Source organism: Leptinotarsa decemlineata, unplaced genomic scaffold (genome assembly GCF_025532065.1).
Source record: "Leptinotarsa decemlineata unplaced genomic scaffold, Ldec_3_MD MMD2_tig00000133_RagTag_RagTag, whole genome shotgun sequence".
In the NCBI taxonomy this organism is placed as follows: Eukaryota; Metazoa; Arthropoda; class Insecta; order Coleoptera; family Chrysomelidae; genus Leptinotarsa; species Leptinotarsa decemlineata.
The window spans coordinates 2796285-2818774 of NW_027412542.1; the positions used below are offsets into that span (position 1 = coordinate 2796285).

The 22490-nt window shown below is 34.1% G+C and overlaps 1 protein-coding gene across 2 annotated transcripts in view; it reads right to left on the reverse strand.

The window, feature by feature from the left end:
• The window catches only part of dnc (phosphodiesterase dunce), a 768665-nt gene that overhangs the window by 626323 nt on the left and 119852 nt on the right, over positions 1–22490 (reverse strand). Inside the window, exon 1 of one of the 2 annotated variants that reach the window (XM_074172544.1) lies at positions 8768–8918. The exons of the other annotated variant lie outside the window; for it this stretch is intronic. The gene's annotated coding sequence lies outside the window, so the exon portion shown is untranslated. Of the gene's footprint in view, positions 1–8767; positions 8919–22490 lie in introns of those variants that run through there. 2 annotated transcript variants of the gene reach the window in all.

The following is a 22490-nucleotide window of genomic DNA, read 5'->3' on the forward strand; positions in this document are numbered from 1 at the left end:
AAATATTTTCTCTTTACAATATTCAAGTAAATTCTGAGATCTGCAGTTCACAAAACCGCAAAACACGTGTTTCATTATACAAAAGCTTCCTCGTGCATATCATTTCTGACTGAATTCTTCCTAATTGATGCTTTATGTCACAATTTGAGTTATATGACTTTCTACCTATTATTTAGGTATTCAGATATATATGGTCATTAAAAAAAATTAAGAAATCTAAAACATACAGATTTCTAAGTACTTCAGCAGATAAAGTTTGAATGCTTATAGTTTTTGCTAATAGTCTAGATATACAGGATGATGTGTGAAAATGTAAATGTTTTCGTATTTTATCGTAAGTAAGAAACTTTGTCATCATTTTTCTCCCCTTCATAACATAGAATTGCTTGAATGATATTCCTCGCTATCAAAATAGTTATTCAACATGGGTCAAAATATACAAAAGGTGACATTGAATATCATTGAAAATAATTTTCGTATGCCTCTGTATATTTCAATAAACCTGAATAAATAAATTATTGTGTCAGTTACTCCATACGAAAAATCAAGTATTTGGTAATTTTTACTAGGTTTTCAATTTTTTGTTTCTTTTTTGTTAATTCCAATTTTTCAGAAATTACTTTACTTTTAGTAATGGACTACTCCGTAACTGTAATGAATATCAAAAGCAATCTAATCTGAACAGTCTCAATTCGTTTTGAAAATATGTTATAAAAACTAGTGCATGGACATATATCAACTTCAACACCCCGTATTTCGAAACCTAATCGTACGATTGAGTTGGGCTCAAAAGACAATTTGAGTATGAAATTTTCTAGTTCTGATATAAGGAGATCGATAAAACCGTCAAATATAAGGTAGATATCGCCTTTCAAATTTCCTTCAATATATAAAGGACCTATGTGGCCTATTCAACATGCCCTAACCAAACGTTACCTTTTTGTGGAGATTGCCCTTTTGTAGACATGTGCCCTTGTCGAAATTATTCGAGTTTTCGTCATTAAAATGGCGACAATTTCATTCATACAAGAATATGTATCTAATAAATTTTAACAACTAACTATTATACACAAATACAGGAAATTCATCATTCTGCAAACAATGCACTTGAGAAAAATCGTATCTCAAATCATCGAGTTAGTTTAGAATAACGTACTAAATGTAAGCATATTTGCAAAATTTACTCGAAATTAGATAACCTCCAACTTCATTTTTTGTTTTACTGCTGGCTGCAAGAAATCCGTGTCGGACAGATAGATAGATAGATTTATTTGACTGTTTTACAATAAGTTTACAGACAGAGAAATTAGTAAAATCAACTCATCTAAAGGAACAATTCGTTCAGGCCAGTATCAACTCCCTACACTGTAGGTTAATGGACTGTCACCTATCAGAAAACAACTACTCCCCTGGCTAATACCACGAAGGGCGTTGGATTATATCCGACAGGCGTCAGTGCAGGATTCTTCATTGAAGTTATTCCTGCATATGCTGTTAGCGATACAACTGCCGCAATAGATTTTCAACACTTGCATACCAGTTTTGGGCTGTTTGTCCACTCGTCAGTGCAAAGTAGTGCCTATCATCAACATATGTGGCCTTATTGGCCAAACAGCCCGAAAGCGGCTGCTACATTGTAGCCTTCTTATCAGAAACAAAAGATACTAGATATATATTCTGTATGCTCATACCAATTAAGGGAGTCATCGATTGTAATACCAAGAAGTTTGCAATGTTCACCTGCTGTATAGTTGTTACTTGAAATGATTAAGTTTTGATTCTTCTGATCATTCAATTGCATGGAGTTGGCGGTATACCAACTTTTCGCATTGTGAATGGATTCATCAGACATTTCCAAAAGAATAGGTAACTATGAAGAGGTGTTGAAAAAAGAAGTATCGTCAGCAAAGAGAAAAGTGGATGTACTAATCGTACCGAGCCTTGGGAAACTCCATATTTGGTGGTTCAAAGATATAAGAAACATTTGTACTTATTTCAACTATTTGTTGTCTGTTAGATAGGATAATAATGGTGATTATTGCATGTTACTTGCCCTCGACAATGTCTCCAATGATCCTCAGTAAAACCCTAATTGTTGATTTGTCCTTCCGAAAACCATATTGGGTGTTTGATATAAACTTATATTTTTTCGAAATAATCTGCCAGCCTATCTTCCATTAAAACCTTCACTGTTTTTGAAAAAATATTATAGATTGAAATTGATCGGAAGTTGCTTAAAATATTGGGATCATCTTTTTTTAAATATTGGTAAGACTCTTGAATTTGTCAGGAAAAACTCCTGGAGTGAAACACTAATTGATTACGAGCGTTATGGGTTCAAGCAGTAGTTCCGATGTCTCCTTAATGAGCAATGCATTTAGTTCAAAGCCCTCTAAGTACTGCACTGGAATTTTTCAGTCGTTTGATAGCTGGTGTGGTTGGAGATAAAAAGAAACTGTGTTTATGTGATTGTGATTTTCTTAGTAGGAAATAAATCGGAGTTTGGTAATGTTTTGATAATGTTTACTGCAACTGTACTGAAAAAATCAAGGAAGTCGTCAGGGTTATGATCGAAATAATCATTTCTATTGCCATTTTTATACGGTATTCAAAATTTATGATTCTCCAGCTATCTTCAACTAGATTGGTAGATCTAGTGAGGAAGTTTTCATAGGCCACCCTTTTTGTATTTATAATCGAATTTCTGTAGTCGGTTTCCAGTTTTTTGTGAAAAAACCAGTATTTCGGATTGTTGGTATTATTAGAAATTATTTTGATAGATGATAGAATTTTTTGCCTTTCTTCCAAGTTTTTGTTAAACCATTTTACTGGTGGCTTATTTGGGGGAAAACTTTTTTGTACTAACTTTTAACTTCAGTACTTACTAAATCGGCAGACTTTTTTACATCGTTTCCCAAATATTCGAAAGTGTCTATATTAATATATTATTTTCAGATAGATAGATAGATAGATATTCATTCATTTCTACAGAATACATGTAAATCTTGTATAAAAGTTAAAAGAAATACTTTGTCCGAGAAATACGTCATTGAACAAAATTACAAAAGAGTAATAAGATACAAAATTTGAATACAACACATCACATACACATATAAGTATAGAGTTGATAAAATAAAATTTGACATCTACTGTTTAAATATTCATCTATAGTATAAGGCTCTATATTGCATAAAAATTATTTCATAGACTTCAGAAAACCGCCGGCCATCCCAATGTCTCTTATATCCTATGGGAGAGAAATAAAAAATGCAATCGCACTGTAGACAGAACTTCTTTCATATAGAGAGTTTTTATGTATCGGATATAAAAAATCATTCCTAAATCTTGTTCCATACTTATGTTTTTTATGATGTTTTTCATAGTAGCTTTGTTGATTTACTAAAAATTTTAATGACTCAAAAATGTATATCGCTGGTATTGTTAATAATTTGTTCATTTTAAACTATACCAAAAAGTATTCTGATTACCTTTTTTTGGCAGAGAAATACTCTGTTCAGCTCATGACTGGAGCCCCAAATGATAATACCAAACCTTATTGCAGAGTAAAAATTAGCATAGTAGAGATTGTCTATTTGATTTACCCAACTTAGGGTGTCATCGATATATATACCCAAAAACTTCACAGAGGTGTTGCAGGTCACTCTAAAATCATTGAGACAGATGCTCTTCGGTGTCTCCATGCTGTTATCAATTTTGAACATGACGCAATCTGTTTTTTCATCATTTAAAATCAATTTATTTTCCAGAAAAAAGTTGTTTTATCCTTTATATTACAATACTACCATGTTTTATTATCTGTGGTAAGTTTGCACCTGTCAACAATAGGTTAGTATCATCAGCATAATTGACTATGTGAGCGGAATTTGAATTTACCACCATTTTTATGTTATTTGTAAATATAATGAAGAGTATTGGGCCCAATATATTACCCTGTGGAACTCTCATAGACGTATCCAAAGCATCTGATCGTGCTACTTGAACCAATTATAGGAGTTCCCTCGAATTCCATATTTGTAAAGTTTGCCTAGTAGAAGCTCATGATCTATACAATCAAAGGCTTTGGATAAGTCCATGAAAATCCCACAGGATAGATCCCCTCTTTCCATTGCTTCCAGACTTTCATTACTAAAATTAACAAGAGCTGTCTCAATGGATTTTTTTTCAAATGGGCGTGTTGGTGACTAGAAAACCTATTAAAGTTCGAGAAGAAAGATGTTAGTCTTGGGGCCATTGCGTTTTCGAATAGTTTTGATATACATGTCAGAAGACTAATTGGTCTGAAATTATTAATGTCTGACCAACTTCCTTTCTTATATAGTGCTTTTACAATAGCTGTCTTCAAATCATCAGGAAAAATTCCTTGCTCGAATGACATATTTATCAGATGAGTTAAAACACTAACTATTTAATATATACAACTTTTAATGATAAGTATTGGAACATCATCAATTCCACAGCTCTTTTTGTTTTTCATATTTTTTACAATTGTTATTAACTCATTTTCTGTGATTGGACTCAAAAACAAGGTGTGTGTGTATTGGAGGCTATCGACTTCTCAAAACCGCTCACTTTACCGATATTATTTTGTGTTGACAAAATTTTGAGAGTTTAATTTGCAAAATGGTTGTTAAAATTATTAGCCATTTCTCCTGGATTTTCAGTGTCTATCTGATTACAATGCAGTGAACGCGTTCCTTCTTTAATTATCTGCCACATCATTCTTCCTATAGTAATCTTTCTTGGCGTTTTCTCGTAGATTATTATAGCTGATCTTTAGTTCCCTGGAAATGTCTTTGTACTGATGATCAATGTGAGATATTGATTGGTAGAAAACTAGTTTGTTTTTCATATGACTAATCTCCGATGATTTGAAAAATTTAATTTTAGTCAACTTCTTTTTCTTACATGATTTTGGAAAATAGATATTGAAATAGAAGTTGAGAGTAATACTGAAGGATGAGAATGTTTCATTTAGGTTTTCTTCATTGTAAAGATTTGACCAATCCTCGGAAGCTAATTTTGTACGAAATTCCAAAATTATAGTATCGTTTCTGGATTCTTGAAGTGAGGTGAGGAATATTTATAGAAATATAGAAATTTCGAGTTGAATGGAAATTGGAATAATATATAATGAAATGTCTTGTTAATAATGCATATGGCTAGTTTTTTTGAAACACCAAGTAGAAGACTTTTTGCTGTGAAATATCGATTGAATCATTTTTAATGACCTAATAAAGGTTGTTTCGTCATTATTGAAATAAAAAATGAATTGTTATTGTGTTGGAAAATAGTAACACTGAAAATTTCCAAATGTGATTGTTATGATGTGAAATGTTGCCAATAAAAAACTAGTTATTTTTACAATCACATCAGAATACTAGTTGTATTAACATTAGTCATATGTAATTCAAGCTCACGTTTTCAGTACTGACTATCGATATATGGAGTTTCTGTAATTGATAAGACTTCGACTTCCGTTATAATCGATAAAGGAATCACGAGAAATTATCAGTTTCTTTATTTCTTATCTTGAAATTAAATGAAGAGACATTTTTCATTGAAGTAGAGAAAGTGCATTACAGACATGTAATAGACATGTAAATCAAAATTGTGATGAATATGTTTATAGCTAAACTAACTAAATTTCCATAACTTAATTTCAATAACGTATCTAATAACACCATCTAATCATTTGGCAGTTTCAATAACTACGGAAGGGGGTCATGCGCAAAAAAATAAACGAGAAAATAAACGAGTGGTGATAATTGCATAAAAATCTTAAACTTCTGACCATTTATATGGATAAAACCCACTTTAATCATCTCTGCAAAAAGTAATAGATACTAATAGAATTGTGCAGTAACAGATAGTAGGTAACTCACATGATCGTTTTGGCGCTTAGTACTATAATAGTATAGGGGATACATAATGAAAAAGTGTTTTTCTAAACCAGTCAAAAATAATACCTAACAAGTTTAATCAACAAAAACCATACCTTTAAATAAAATGTCAAAATAGTACCATCTCTTTTTCATTCATAATGGTGAAAAGAAATAAAAAACGCTATTAGGCTATGCGATGGGCTAAAGTTATTTCATCAATAACAACAGCCATTGTTGTTTGGTGTTTTTGGTTTGAAATTATATCTATAATTGAACTCAAATTTGGAAATCGTATCAACCGTGAATAATTGGTAGCATAAGTATTAATCATGATTAGCAGGAAGCATTTTGAGGTAAACAAATAATTATCTCCTTGTATATTATGTCTTTGACTTATCATAATCGTGTCAAGAAGTATAGATCTTCTGGCAAAAAGTCATTATTTTGTGAAATGTTCAGGAATATGGGATCTCAAACTTCCACAGATCTGATTATAAATTTGTTTCAGAAGCTGTCTAAAATGTTCTATTAAAGTAGGTCACTTTTTTGGTTTGTGAAATTTCGATAGCCCAAATATACATTTTTTCAATATTTTTGTGGAATTGAAAGCAAATAATAGGAACCATCCCCCCATCTCTTTGGGTCAGTACAATCATCGGTATAGTCGAAGTAAACGGTATTGAGAAACACTTGAAATTGTCGGCACTCTCAAAGGCCCAAAAAAACCAATACACAGAAATGAACCGGCTGCGAAATAGTCCACGTGGACTGAAGAATTGGCGGTTCATATTGGATAATTTTTACTAGCCGAGTTTTATGATTGGCTGAAAAGTCGTGAAATTACATTTGAAGTCATGTTACGGTGACGAATAGAAATCGGGAATGCGGTGATGGTTATCGCCGTTGTGTTCTGTTCAGGAATTGATTGCGATTTGAGTGATGAAATTCGATATGGGTGCAGTTATAATTACTTAGAATTTTTTTGTTATCTGTTTAAAATGTGGCGTCCTTGGACAAGTACTAATAGTAATAACGAGTGTGATAACAACGCAGACTTTTTCCAGTGTAGTGATTTCAATAGCGATGGTGAACAATGCGAAAAAGAGATACCAGTGATTAAGATTCGGATGCATTTGAATATTGAAACACAGAGAGCATGTTTCAATGTATATAAGAATCTACAACTCAAGTTTGGTTTCGAGGGAAACAAACTATTACAAGCAACATCAGATTTGACCGAAATTCCTTCCTCAATTGTACGTAAAATAGTCAAAAACAAACGTTATGAACGCAAGACGCGATGTGATACAGGATTACCGTAACATTCAAATGTTCATCTAATGAAATCATTGAAAAAAACAATATACGACTGTTAAAAAAGCAATGAGATTCCTACAACTGAAATGATATGTAAGAAATTTTATTCTTTCGACCATAACGTGAGCTGCTGTGACACAATTTTTCAGAATTGGATTAAGAATCTAATTAAGATTTAGATTCAAAATAATAAACAAACGTCAAGCAGTTATGGAAAGCAGAAGAATAGTGAAATTGCGTTACAAATACTCAAAACAGATAACTATAGACAAGAATAACGGCAAATTTTCTATTTGGGCGAAATTTGGTATGACACTCACGACACAGTTACGAAAGGGTGGACTGATGGTTCGAGAATGTATACGCCTAGCATGCCTGCTAACAAAGGATCGCGACTAATCATTGAGCATTGCTCAGGAAGTAAAGGATTGGTTCCGAATTTTTTAAATTATGTGGAAAAAACTTGAGGACTGTAATGTTGACTATCATAAGAACATGGAAGCTAATATTTTCGAGGAATGGTATGAAAACACATTGATCCCAAATTTGGATGCGAATAGTGCAATGGTGGATTACAATTTTTATTTTGAAGATTACTACACCAAAAACCAACTACTTGAAGTTTCACAGACAAACACATTTGAAAAAGTGTATGCCCTTGAGAGTATTGGTGAAAAGTATGGACACACCAGACTTCCCCCTATTTTGGTTTCAATCCCATCAAGTTGATTTGGGAAAAATTGAAACAAAGCATCAGGCGTAAAAATAATTTTCCAAAATTTGATAAGAAATAGAGCTAATTAAAGAAGACGTATCTAATATTACCGAAGGAGACTGGCAGAAAAGGATTAAAAAAGTAATTCTAGTTGAAAAAGTTTATTGTCGAGAAACGTTAAATCACCAGTACCTACTTAGATACAGTACTATTGAGGTCACTAATTTATTAAATCTGACCTGAAATGGGTTTTTTTTTAACGGCAATTATTTTCAAAATTTTATGTATTCTAAATACAAAGAATGTCTAAAGTTTTCTCAGAGATCCTTACTTGCAGTAGGTAAGTACTTTGTTGCAAACAAAGAGTTGTCATTTTTATCAAGTCAGAGTGACGAATTGAAGATATTTTTTCTGTCTTCTATTTTTTATTGTTACCAGCCTTTTGTTGAATGTATTATTTTTATAATGTTTGTTGAATGTAGCACACTATCCAATATGGAAATAAAACCGCCAAAAACTAACATAACCTCCAAAGTGCTAATTTAACGCAAAACATTAGGATGGAATTTCAAATAGTATTGTGTAACAACAAAGTTAAAAATATCCAAATATAAAAACATCAATCACTGCAACCTTTCTACCGATAGAAAATCATTGCACGTTGAATATCCTTGACGAATATAACAAACGACGAACCCATTAACTAACAATTCATTACAAAGTCACTGAACATCTGAGTGATAAGAAAAACGCCAATGTCACAAACCAAAAAACGACACAGTAAATGCGATAATGGATGATAAATTAGGATGTATCTCATGTATCAAAATACCTTCAACGAAACCAACTGAAAATTGGAACATTCAATAGCGGAGTCATTTGATATCCAAACACAACAACACACGACACGTGTTTTGTTCCGCGAATAAAAAATAAACACGACGGTGTTGATTAACGCTTGTTACGGCGGTAAACTGAATCTACATTGACCATTCTAGCATAAGACGAAAAGTTGCGAGCATAGCCGCCTGTCTACGAGTAAAGGCGCCTTTGAAAAGACAACAGAAACCTTTCGTTTTCATTCTTAAATGACACCATCGTGTAGTAATAACAATTAAATAGCGCTTATAACTATTCCATAGTTTCCGCATACATGAGCGGCCTTCGATATTTTTTCGCGGGCTGGCGCTATGTCAAAATTAGGAAGTCTACTCTGCACAACGATTGTTCGTTAATTGAATGCTTTGATGATGAATGTACAGTTTCACTGAGGCAATGGACTTAACGATCTTGAATATTCATTAGAGGTAATTAAATGATCCAACCTTATTGAAATGGAAAAAACTGAAGACTGTTTTCAACTCGTTCTAACCGGTGAATAGTTTTTACACGTAACTATGGCTGGTTCATACCCAATTTTCTTCTTTTTACTTTATATTTCATTTTTTCTTCAAGTTGCCACCATTATGATGTCAATGTGAGCGTTCATACAATACACTATCAATTAACAGGGTGATGTATGAATGCTCCCATTTATTCACAATATGACTACTTTTCTAAAGTAAAATGAGATATAGTAAAAGTTGGGTGAACAAACCAGCTATTAGTGTTTTGCAATATGTATTTCTAGAAAACCAATATTAAAGTACAATTTGTAATAGTCTGTTTAAAAAAAATCTGTTTTCCGTTAATCAGCTGTCGTCCCCATAAGTACGACAACTCTCAAAAGTTGAGAAACTTGTGCGAGCTAAGGACTAACGAGGTCTTACCTTTTAACGTGTGATTCCTAACACGGTTGCAGAATCATCCCAGCTTCAACCAGTAAATTCTCTCGAGAAAAATATCTGGTCGAGGCGGGAATCGAACCCACGGCCTTCCGATCCTTAGTCGGGCGCACTACCACCGCGGCCAATTTCACAATAGTTAAAATAGTTCAATAAATTATACACGAGGTCCATTAAAAAAATAAGGTGAATGTTCAAATTTCACGAGTCGCGTACATTCAATTAGCGATTTTTTTTCATGTTGGTACATTTGTCTGAAACAGTTTGTTGATGAGAGGCATTAAAGTGTTTTGCGTATTAGGCGATTTTCTGCTATCGAAAAAATTGATTAAAGCATCAAATTTCGTATACAAAATTGAATCATGTGCTCAACTTGAAAAGTTGACAGTGATTGTAGTGTGACTCAGAAAAATGTTCAAAAGTGGTACAGAGTGGGCCAAATTGGACACTTTTGAAGGGAAACTCTTGTTTTTAAAACTAGATGGCTGTGCCTGAAAGTCAAATTTCATGACAAACTCAATGATGGAAACCGCAAAAAGTTACTGTAACTTTTTTCCTGTCAAAAAAATCTTGTTTCTATAAAACATTTCCAGAGCACTTTTTTACGTAAAATTCAATGGTGAAAAAAACTTATTTTTACACGCTTTATATTAGCTTCACCTGTATGTATGTTTGTTTGTAACTCTCCTCTCCTCTCATTTCATATCGGGATCTATTTTTGACAGAATTATCGAAATTATCGCTTGATCTATTCGGGGGCAGGTGGCGCTGTTCGTAACCTCATTGATATAATTCGAACTCACTTCACCTGTATTTTTTCATTTGAAAAGAGTTTTTTTTAATTATATATATATATATATATATATATATATATATATATATATATATATATATATATATATATATATATATATATATATATATATATATATATATAAAACACGCTTGTAAAGAACATCGAACTAAAAAGTTGAAGATATTTTTTAAATAAGCTTGAAACAATAACTAACGAAAAATACTAGTATTATTGTGAAAAAAGCGTGGGCGCTTTGTGCCATATTTTTTGTATATCAAGCGCCCGTCGCTTTTTTCGATGTTCTTTGCAAGCGTGTTTTTTAGTTTTTTAAACTATATTTATTTTTCAAATGAGATATCGATAGTTATTGATGAAACTGTTTTTTCAATGAGACACCCTGTACATTCCTACATATTTCAATGTAGCTTGAAATTTTCCTTCCAAAAATGTAAGCACACTTTATATTTTCCTAGAGTCATCTTTGAAATACAGAGCTTTTAGGTTTTGAAACGTGCACTTTGATCAAGTATGCTTTGGACGACGCGGCGATAAAGAAAGAAATAGTTCAAGAGTCGCTATGAAATGTCGAGAAAGCTTTTCACAACAGTAATCAGAACGCATAATTTCAATAAAACTGATAACTACTACTAATAAATTAAACTTCAACAATAATAATGATAAAAAACAATTATAGAAGATGTTCGAAGTATCTACCAGCTTCTTCTACACACAAGCGACACCTTTTCTGATTTTTTTTGCGAAATAATTAGTTTAATAGGAGTGAATGAATCCAAATTTTGCATCACTGCCGCGTCCAATTCGTACCTAGAATTGGTCGACAATCCATAAATAACCTTCCCCAGAGATAAAAGTCTATAGGCGTTAGGTCCGGTGACCTGGCCGGCTAACGATAGAAACAAAGTGAATGTTATGTCAATTCAAAAAATAATCTTTGTTTCATTCCAGTTCAAAGTTCTATGCCTCTATTAAAAAACACCCTGTATATGAATAATCCAACCTAACCTTCGCATATATGAATAAACGAAAAAAATGCACTAAGATTCCCTGAAGACAAGGCCTGCATGAACGTGGATCAAATAGCTCCAGATAACATTCATTCGGAAAAACTATTTGGAGAAGTTCATTTAACCCCAGTCGGAAGGTGAACTGAGAAAGAATATTTGATATTCTCCTCCACAAACAACCTTATTTCTAGAGAATTTCAAAGGCTGTCATTGAAGTATGCATCCATTTTTACATGAACTTATATTTCGAGCATTTCGATCGGATTTTGCGGATTTTTCACATGAACTTTGTCCGAAACAGCTTCATTTAGTGTATAGGCCTGATACGATTTTGCAGCATATTCAAAAACAGTGGGTGAGTGGCGGGGGAACCACTGTCTCTCTCTTATGGGTGTTTGACAGGCCCCCGGTGCAGACCACACGGCACTCACCCAGTGAAGTTATCGGTCAACCACCCAATTCCGCACCTGCGGGTAACAGGCGTTGGCCGGTTTCAAGCTAGATGTGTGGGAGAGGTGTCTCGCAAGAGCCCTCGGCGGTTACTCATCCAACGCTGGGAAAGTAGCTTTCATAACATGAGTGCCCCTTGGGGTAACGTAAGGGTATGCGGTGCAGACCACACGGCGTACACCCAAAAGTTGTTGGCGAACCGCCCTATCCCGCACCTATACGGGTAATGGGCGCGACGTCTTCGACATAAGATGTGTGGTAGAGGATGCTCGAAAGAGTCCTCGGCGGTTACTCATCAAACGTTGGAAAGGGAACTTTCCTAACATGAGTTCTAGGGGGGAGGTGAGTGCCCGCTCGCGGCTGGAGGCTAGCGAGCCTCATCTCCAACTGGCGTTGACCTCTTAGGGGCAGCGGCTCCACTAGCGGGTAAAGGGATACAGGGTTGCGGTAATCCATTCATGGGTGCATTGCAGCCCCATTACTGAGTCACTGGACAGCCCATGCTGTTCCGTGATCCTCGCCTGCTTCTGTACGGATCCAAGCGTTCAAGGTGTCGGGGCTCGCGGTCCCTCCAACGGGCACTAGTATCCGAGTCTAGTCTTGGAGGGCACCAAGGCAGACGTTCGAGGTGTCGGACCCTGGATGGACGGAGCTACTAGTATCCGAGCTTAGGATCCCGACCGGCCACTTCCGGGACAATATTCCCAACTGATTTGGCATGGTTGGCGGGGGCAGGTGTGCGACGCGAGCACTCTTTGGCGAAAGACGAGCTTAGTTAACTTGTACGAACGTTCGGTCGAACGCTGCCGATGGTCCTGTCTCTTGGTTAGCCACACTAAGTAGATGTAAGGAGGCAACTCCGGGTTCGGTGAAGTGGGAGGAAGCCCTGCGAAATCCTGTTGGTGTTGGCGAGGGGCGGTACCCGCAAGGATTTCCCGAAAATCCACCCCACCACACCCGATCGCATCCAACGCCAGGGTGCGAGTTATGTTGAATTATCCCTAGATTCGATTTATTCTATGAATAGTTGGTCCGATAGTATAACTTACGAAGTTGTCTCAAAAAAATTGCAAAATGAAATGCTTTTGTGAACAGACTGTATTATTGTCAGAAAGTGTATGAAGAACATTTTGAACATTTATCAGAAGGAACTAGAGTGCGTTTTGAATGAAATATTTATTGATATTCTGATATCGAACGTGTATTTGCATATTCTTGAAACGAATATAAAACTGCCGATTACCCAGGGGCGGCTGGTTCGATTTTCAAAAGTAAACCGGTGTTGACTATTGGAAGACTATGACGATGATTCACAAAACCCTCTTTTCTATTTGAAATAATATAAATATAGTTTAAAAAACTAAAAAACACGCTTTCAAAGAACATCGAACTGAAATGTTGAAAATATTTTTTCGTTCGATATTGTTTTAGGCTTATTTTAAAAAATATTATTTTTAACTTTTTAATAAATTGATGGATGTAGCCGTAACTACGTGGTAGGAGATCATAATGAAAAGAAAAATGAAAATTTCTATGTTTTTTACCACTTTTATTTTACCACTATAAAAGTGGTAAAAAACATAGAAATTTTCATTTCTCTTTTCTTCAACTTTTTAGTTACATGTTCTTTAAAAACGTGTTTTTAGTTTTTTCAAACTATATTCATTTTTCATTTTTTAGTTTGGTATGCTATAAAAACATGTTTTTTAGTCTTTTTGAACTATATTTATTTTATTTAAACTTTGAGATCAATCAGCCGTATATTGTTTAGAAAAATGATGGATTATATTTTCCGATTCCGGAGAGGGAGCCTGAAAATCAGCTACCAAGCCCAAGGAAGGCAGCGGGCGCGCAAAAGAGGGTTGCAAATAAGGCAGCAGGTGCGCGTGTTGATAAAAAAAATACAAAATGGCCGCCAGTCAAAAAATGTTACTAACTTAAAGTTCTGTACCTCTATAAAAACACCCTTCATGTCAAGATAATAAGTCAACTTCTCCGCATCCACCTCCGCATCTTTCAACAGAGTTTTGAAGATATTTTTTTCATAAAGGAGTAAACCATTTCACACCGTGCGCCTGTGAAACTTCTGTTGGGACTAATTAGTCAGTAACTGGACCTTCGCACTTTCGTCTTCTTCTCTGCATCTGCTAACTATATATCTATATTCGAATAGTTTTTGGAGTGATATTCATCTAGTTACATGATCAGTACACACCGCGGCGATGTGTTATCAAAATATTCGTATAACAAAAAGTGCAAATGATATTGTACCCAACTCACGATCAAAAAATTGAAGGTTTGCACCTAACTCCATCCAAATACAATCATGGCTCCCTAGGAACCTCAAGGAGTTGTAAACGCAGTTTTCCAAGACCTCTGATGAAACGTTACAAACAGTGAGCAAAAAATTGACTTTTCACTCACTTCACTCAAAGTTCTTGGCCTTTGCTTCCAGATAGGCGCATTTAGCCAGCTCGATTCGGGGGGGCGAAGCTGTCTTGCACGCAGCAATGCTGCCACCCCTTTTTTGTCTAAATTTTTTATCATATACAAAAAAACACTGAATATTTTTTGGAGACTTCCAGACTTTTTACACATTAATAACACATCCGGTCCACCCCGGCCTCCAACCGGCGTGAATGGGGACAGGAGTTATGTACATCCACTATAACACTCCCGCGTGGGCATCCGGTCCACCCGGCTTCCAACCGGCGTGAATAGGAGTGCTGTTTCTCTTTAACACTTATAGAGTGTTCACAAAAATGATTAATTTAATGATAGCACGTTCTATGACGGCCACCACATCAGAAACGAAACTCCAAAATTGACTTCTATTTAGAAATGTCAAATAAATTACAAAATGTGCGAAATATTCAAACGACAGGTTTTAATGTTGCCGGATGGGACAAAATGATATAATTTAGTGATCTTCTTAGTCACCCAACGTATGTCCTTTATACTTTTTTTATGGAGACATATGAGAAACATAGTGCACCACACTACTTGCCTCATTGAAAGACTTGCAAGGACAAAATAATTAGTATATACCGCATAATGACATCACAAATGTTCCAAAGTGAATGACAACGGTCTGAATTTAACATTATTGTATAGAGGGTGGATGACATTTTCAAAATTCTTCATCGACCTTCTTCTGGAGTATTTTCACCCTTCATACTCTGAAGAAAATAAGAATTGTAGTGAGGCAATAACTTTGTTTCAAAAATGAGCTTATTAATTGAAGATACTTATTTTAACGTTTCAAGGCTAATATCTGATGATATCTGTAAAATTTCTTTGTTAAAAATTACTATTTGTATAATACCTCAGCTCTATTTCTGGTGGTCAAAATTATCAAACACTACAAGTAACTCATGAATAGAACGTTTTTCTTTGTGAAGAATACTTTCAGTTTATGCATTAACTTATCGGGGTAACTATAGGTTTGCATTCCTACATCTAAATGAAGTTGTCCATAACATTTTTCATTTTTTCTTATTGTGGTAAATAAGAATAACCAAAAAATAACCAAAAAAATTGATGAGAAACTCTTGTTACTTCACAAAAAAATGGTCCTAGTTCAATATTTTCAGATTTTACTTGATTGTTACATTATGTTTTTCAATAAAATCCATTTAGTTTTTGCGTATTTCAGAAAACGTATTTCCGAAAATTCAAAACTTCTTAACATTTGAACGAGTAGACCAATATCCTGAAATAAAGCAGTTATGACTAGGAAATCAAAATCCCTCTTCGATGATTCATTACTCGATCCCCATTTTCATTTGAAACAATTCAGGAGATGACTCTCCAATTCGGAGGTTGAAAATTTTTTTAAAGGGTTTTGAATTGAAATTTGTTCCGAAGATTGACGAATTGTTGAGTTTCTGCACAAAGTTATTTCTTTTGCAGGTATTTATGCATTAAATAACGGTACATTTTGATATCCCACCCTGTATATAAGGCACCCTCATTGTTTCAAGTTTGACATCACCAGAACTTTGTATCTGAATTATGAAGTTCATATATATATATATATATATATATATATATATATATATATATATATATATATATATATATATATATATATATATATATATATATATATATATATATATATATATATATATATATATATATATATATATATATATATATATATATATATATATATATATATATATATATATATATAATTCAATATTAAATTCTACAAAAAGGATTTGAAGCTTTATATCTTCTATTAATTATCTGCGAGAGCTTTCGACAGTTGGTAGTACTGTCATCATCTGGCACTCCTCAAACTCTTTGTTTTGAGGAGTGCCAGATGATGACAGTACTACCAACTGTCGAAAGCGCTCGCAGATAATTAATAGAAAATATAAAGCTTCAAATCCTTTTTGTAGAATTTAATATTGAAATACTCTAAATAAAGGAAAATTAGTTGCATCAAAAAAAAATATATATATATATATATATTCGGCAAACAAGTGTTGCCCATTTTTACACTTGGCTGCACCGCGCTGATGAGGCCAATAGCCAGAAACACGTGTCCGCGGTTTGTCCCCTTTTTTGGAGTGTTGTCCCTACGAATTCATTTTTGATTTGTATCATGCACACTCGATGAAATCTCTATTTGTTTCTATATCCTTGACCCGGATTCACGCAGGTAGCTATAGCTGCCTACGTGGTTATGTTAGATGTAGCCTGGGAATTCTAGGTCTTCTAACTGAAACGGTTGGTTTCGTGGTGTATTTCATCAGTTCGGACTTCCATTGTCTAATATAATATAAATTAATTTGAAATCCCTGAAATAAAAAATTTTAAGATTAACCGAAAATAGCAATTTTATTAAACAAAAAACTGAAATTACCAAGACATAACAAACAAGCTACAACCAAAAAAAAATTGAATATTAATAAAAGCTAAAAATTAAAAATGTCATTAACAAAAATGAAAAATAAAAATTAAAAGATTCCAAACCAAGTTAGGTCACGACGTTTCGATTTTTAGTATCCACAGTCGTTTTTGGGTGATAATTTGACTTTTTCTTCCGAGATATGACTATTTATAGTTCATTAGAGTGCTTTCACCTATCCCCTCTTTCCTCTTTCCGCTTCATTGGTTTTAGCGGGAGATGACCGTTTGGCGGGAGTTGGTCGTTTTTCGTTTGATTATAGGTTTCCATATGTTACGTATCTCTACGCTAGCTTGACTAAATGCGTTGTTGGACAACATATACGCTGCTTCCTTAAATTTTCTCCTAAACCAGTGTTCTTCTTTGTGGATGATTTCAGCTTGAGCCCACTTGATATTATGTTGATGAGTCCAAACATACTCTGCCATTCCGGATTTGCTTGTTTCTCCTCGCTGTGTGTGTTTCTTATTCTCAGCAATGCGAACTTTCAATGGCCTCTTAGTTTCACCGATGTATGATTCTCCACACTCGCAGGGTATCCGGTAAATGCAAGTCTTGGAATCGCAGTCCGCATTTGGTGGCCTGGTTTTTGTAAGGCTGCTACAGATAGTGTTCCCAGATCTGAATCAGGTCCTGATGTTATACTTGGACCCAATCCTTCTTATCCTTTCCGATAATCCTCTGATGCAGGGAAGTACAAGTACTGGTTGTGGCGACTTTCGTTGTGGAGCTCTTGCTGTCTTCTAGCTAAAGCCTGTTCTACCATCACTCTGGAGTAACCATTCCGTTGAAGGTCATTATTGATGATGCCTATTTTCTTTTCGAGACCATCTTTGGTATTACAGAGCCCGAAAGCACGGTCTAGTAGAGTCTTGATGATTCCTCTCTTAGTCGATTGATGGTGGTTGGATTTCTGGTTCAGATTTTGTCCTGTGTAAGTGGGTTTTCGATATACAGATTTTTCCCATTTAGTGTCGGTCCTCTTCACCAATACGTCTAAGAAATCCAATTCGTTGTTGACTTCCTTCTCCATTGTGAATGGAGTGACGTAACATGGTTTGGTACCTTTTAATTTTTATTTTTCAGTTTTGTTAATAATATTTTTAATTTTCAGCTTTCATCAATATTTCAGTTTCTTTTTTTTTGTTGTAGCTTATATGTTATTTCTTTGTAATTTCAGTTTTTTGTTTTAATGAAAGTGTTATTTTCGGTTAATCTTTTCAATTTCTTATTTTTTCAGGGTTATCAAATGAATTTATATTATATTAGACAATGGAAGTCCGAACTGATGGAATACATCTATCATTTAATTTCACTCAACACTTTCAATTAGATCTTCAATGAATCAAACTTTTTTCCATCGGTTGATACGAAAATGTTGAATACAATACAAGAAACCACAAAATATCGCTCACCGAACTCACTTCCAAATCACCGATATAGTCTTTAGAGATGGAGTTCACTTACCTGCAACAAAAAAAATAATTAAAGAGAAAGAAGAAAGTTTGCGAGATATAGTCTTTCAACCAACCTACGTCAAAAATGCATGATGGTTTTTCACTGACATTAATATGTATACTCAAGTTGTTTATTTTTCTCCTGTACCCGGTATTGAAATTCTCATTGATCTATCTGAAGAACACTTTCCAGTAATGATTTTCACGTTTGATGACAGAATGGCATGTTTCTTTCAGCGAAAAAATATTACATTGTAAGTACACAAAACAGTACTTTTCACCCCAATGAAACAATATATACTATTCTTTGAATCGCAAATGAATTTTTCAAGAAATATGTTCATCAAGTTATTATACTCGTGTAACATCATCTAGATGTTATTTGAAAAATACTTCAAGTTATTCTGGAGTTGCCTGCTATTCCTCTGAAACTGAAAATGAATTTTGATTGCTGCTACGTATCAATAAATGAAATTCAAATCATTTGAAAGAACAATTCATTCAGGCCAATCTCAACACCCTACACAGTAGGTTAATGGACTGACACCTATCAGAAAACAACTACTCCCCTGGCTAATACCACGAAGGGCGTTGGATTATATCCGACAGGTGTCAGTGCAGGATTCTTCACAGAAGTTATTCCTGCATATGCTATTGGCGATACAACTGCCGCAATAGATTTTCAATTATTGGAACACACTTGCAGACCGGTTTCGGGCTGTTTGGCCACTCGTCAGTGCAAAGTAGTGTATATCATCAACATAAAGTCGATGATTTCCGATAATTGAAGTTCATTCCTCGAACTAAGCTGAAGCATACAACAAACAACAGGTTTGTCGTCGCCTCATCTGCCTGTGAACGAGGTAACCAACTGCATATCCGAAATTTGCCCAACGCCCTTCGTGGTATTAGCCAGGGGAGTAGTTGTTTTCTGATAGGTGTCAGTCCATTAATCCACTGTGTAGGGTGTTGAAACTGGCCTGAACGAATTGTTCTTTTAGATGATTTGATTTATAACCAGTCTTCAAGTATGCCCACTGACGTGAAAATGACGTGAAAATGAAATTCAGATAATAAATACACTTTACGCTGTTTGTTCAACAAATAGGGCGAATTTTCATTTCTCTCAAAAAATGTTCATATGAATTTCTATTTTATCTCCTTAGTAGTCCCCCTCAGATACAATACAGCGTTCTTCCAATCCTCAAAGCAGTTCATATCATCAGATGAGTTGTGTAAAGAGCTAACCAGTGGTGATAAAGTGAAGTTGAAAAGGTGGAGGATAAGTGCATTAGAGTGCAAAAAAGTAAAAAGTCAAAGCTGAATTGCCCTCAAATACGAATCGGCGACGCAAAAACTTCTAGCAAATTCATTTGTGTTTTTGTTCCTGGCCTTATCATCCTCGGACAAAATCTACTTGCCATAGGCGTACAGAAGTAGGAAAGAACTATGGAAGATTCGATTATTCAAACTTCCCATGAATCATTCCAATGCAGTGGTGTCGGTACGTTGCCACAGGTGTGAAATAAAAACAACAATAAAAATTAATTGGCGCTCAAATCCAAGAAAACAAATTGTTAGTAAACGGCGAGGTGTTTACCTATCAACAACTGAAATTGAAAGAGGCGGAAGAAGAATGAAAAGAAAATAAAAATAGACAGCAAGAAACAGCATTGAAAGTTAGACCCATATTCACACGTACATGTCCAAAAGAGGTCCCGAGGTCCAGAAATTCGAAGAAAACCAAGTAAACACATCGATAATTGTTATCATATTGAAATCATAGTTATACCGATATTTTTTTTTGTATTTTTCATTTAGCTATAATTTTATGTATTACTATATAAGTTATTTTTAAGAAGACAGTTGTGATACCAAACTGGAATAAAATGGATTCTTACATTCGAGACCTGAAGTACCTACAATACGATAAAATCACACAAGAGAGCAATATACAGGAATTTGATATTGTTACGAGGGATTTAAAAATTAAATCATTCAGAATTTTCCACACGAATATTCGAAGTATCGCGAAAAATATAGATGAAATTAATGTCCTTTCAGAACAATTCAATAAAAAATTGATGTAATTGCACTCACAGAAAATTCCGAACTTGAAATTATATGAAAGACAAGGATATAAACTCTTTTATAATCAGGGAGATCTGAACCAGAATTGAAGATTGTGTTAACTTTGAATAACTCAAAAACCAAAATGAAAGTCATTGTTATTCACAGATCACCATCAATATGTCCTTACCAGTTTAATTTAGACTTGTCAAACTATTAAGAAAATCAGCAACAGGAACAAAATATTGACACAACTATGATCATTGGAGACATGAATATTAACATCCTTTCAGATGCAGCACTGTTTGAATATAATGAGTACAAACGGTTATAGTTCATAAATTAATGAAAATACAATAGTGAGCGAAATTAGCACTTCTTGTATCGATCATATATGTTATATTGATTTGTTCATCTTTTTATTAGTTTGCTTTATTTATTGAAAATACGACTCTGTAGATAAAAAAACAAACTAATAAAAAGATGAACAAATCAATATAACAATATATTCATCGAAAGCAAAATTGCCTCTGAAAACTTTAAACCTCTTATTTTCGAAACAGAAACCACACACCACTACTCCACAATGATAAATATGAAGCTCAGTGAAAACAAAGATGATTCAGAACTTAAAAATGAATATAAGAAATATAAGACTTATTTGGATAACAAAAATCTAAAAAAAAAAATCTTGATAACGAAAACTGGGATATTTTTACAACAGTTCATGAAGTTGAAGAAATCACTGAAATAATAATACAGAAAAAGTCAATTACAAGTAAACACACCAAACTAGTAAAATTAAAGCATTCTGATAAAAAGAAATCTTGGATAACAAAGTGAATCATTGTATCGGTGAACAAAAAAAATGTAAACAAGCAAGACTTAATCCAAATAACGAAGATATACGAAACACTTATAAAAAATATAGGGGCAAGCTGAATCTGCTAATAAAAAATGCAAAAATGCAATATTTTGATAAAGGAATACAACGGAATAAGGGATCTTCAAGAGGCCTATGGGAAGCTGTAAAAAAATGTGTAACGAAAACAAAAACCCTCATACAAAAAAAAATAAAGCATCAGATAATGTCATAATAATTGACGAAACAGACATTTCCAATGCTTTCAATAAACACTACTTGAATGTAGGAAAAAATCTCGCGACAAAAATATCCCCTCCGGATAATTACACCGAAGATACAAACTTAATAAATGAAACAATCTTCCTATTTCCAACTAATCCCTTTGAAGTGAAATCAATAATAAAATCCCTAAAATGGCCAGTGTTCCACAACAACTGAAAATTAGCATAATTAAACCACTTAACAAAAATGGACATAAAGAATTTACACTTATATCTTGTATCACCAAAGTCATCGAAAAAATAAAAAAAAAGAATTGATCGCTTCTTGAAAAAAATATAATATCTGATAGGCAAATCTACCCAAGACGCTATAGCTCGAGTAATAAAAATTATATACGAAAATTTAGACGATAGTAAACCAACTTTAGGTATCTTTGTCGACCTAGGTGAAGCCTTTGATACAGTTAACCATTTTAGACTATTGAAAAAACTAGAGCAAGTTGGCTTTCGAGAAAGAGCACTACAACTTATAAGAACATATCTCACTAATCGCATAAAATATGTTCACATTGATGAGACCAGGAGTGATGCAGAGATAATAGAGCACGGCGCCCCCCAAGGCAACGTGCTGGAACCAATTTTTTCTAACCTATATCTGAACAATCTACTCATTATATCTAGAAACGGTAAAATAATAAGTTTTGCAGATGATACTATAGTTATTTACAGCGTCAACTATTGGGAAAAATTGAAGGAATCCTACGAAAAAGACTTTCAACTGATACAAAATTGGTTTGATGCGAACATCCTCACGGTGAATGCCGATAAAACCAAATATCTCCCGTTTACAACTTATAAAAATCGGTTACCAAAATTCGACTCACTAACAATAAACAGAAACCGAAATGAAATAATCACGCTCGAGTAAGCAGCTAGCATGAAGTACCTTGGCATTATAATAGATAG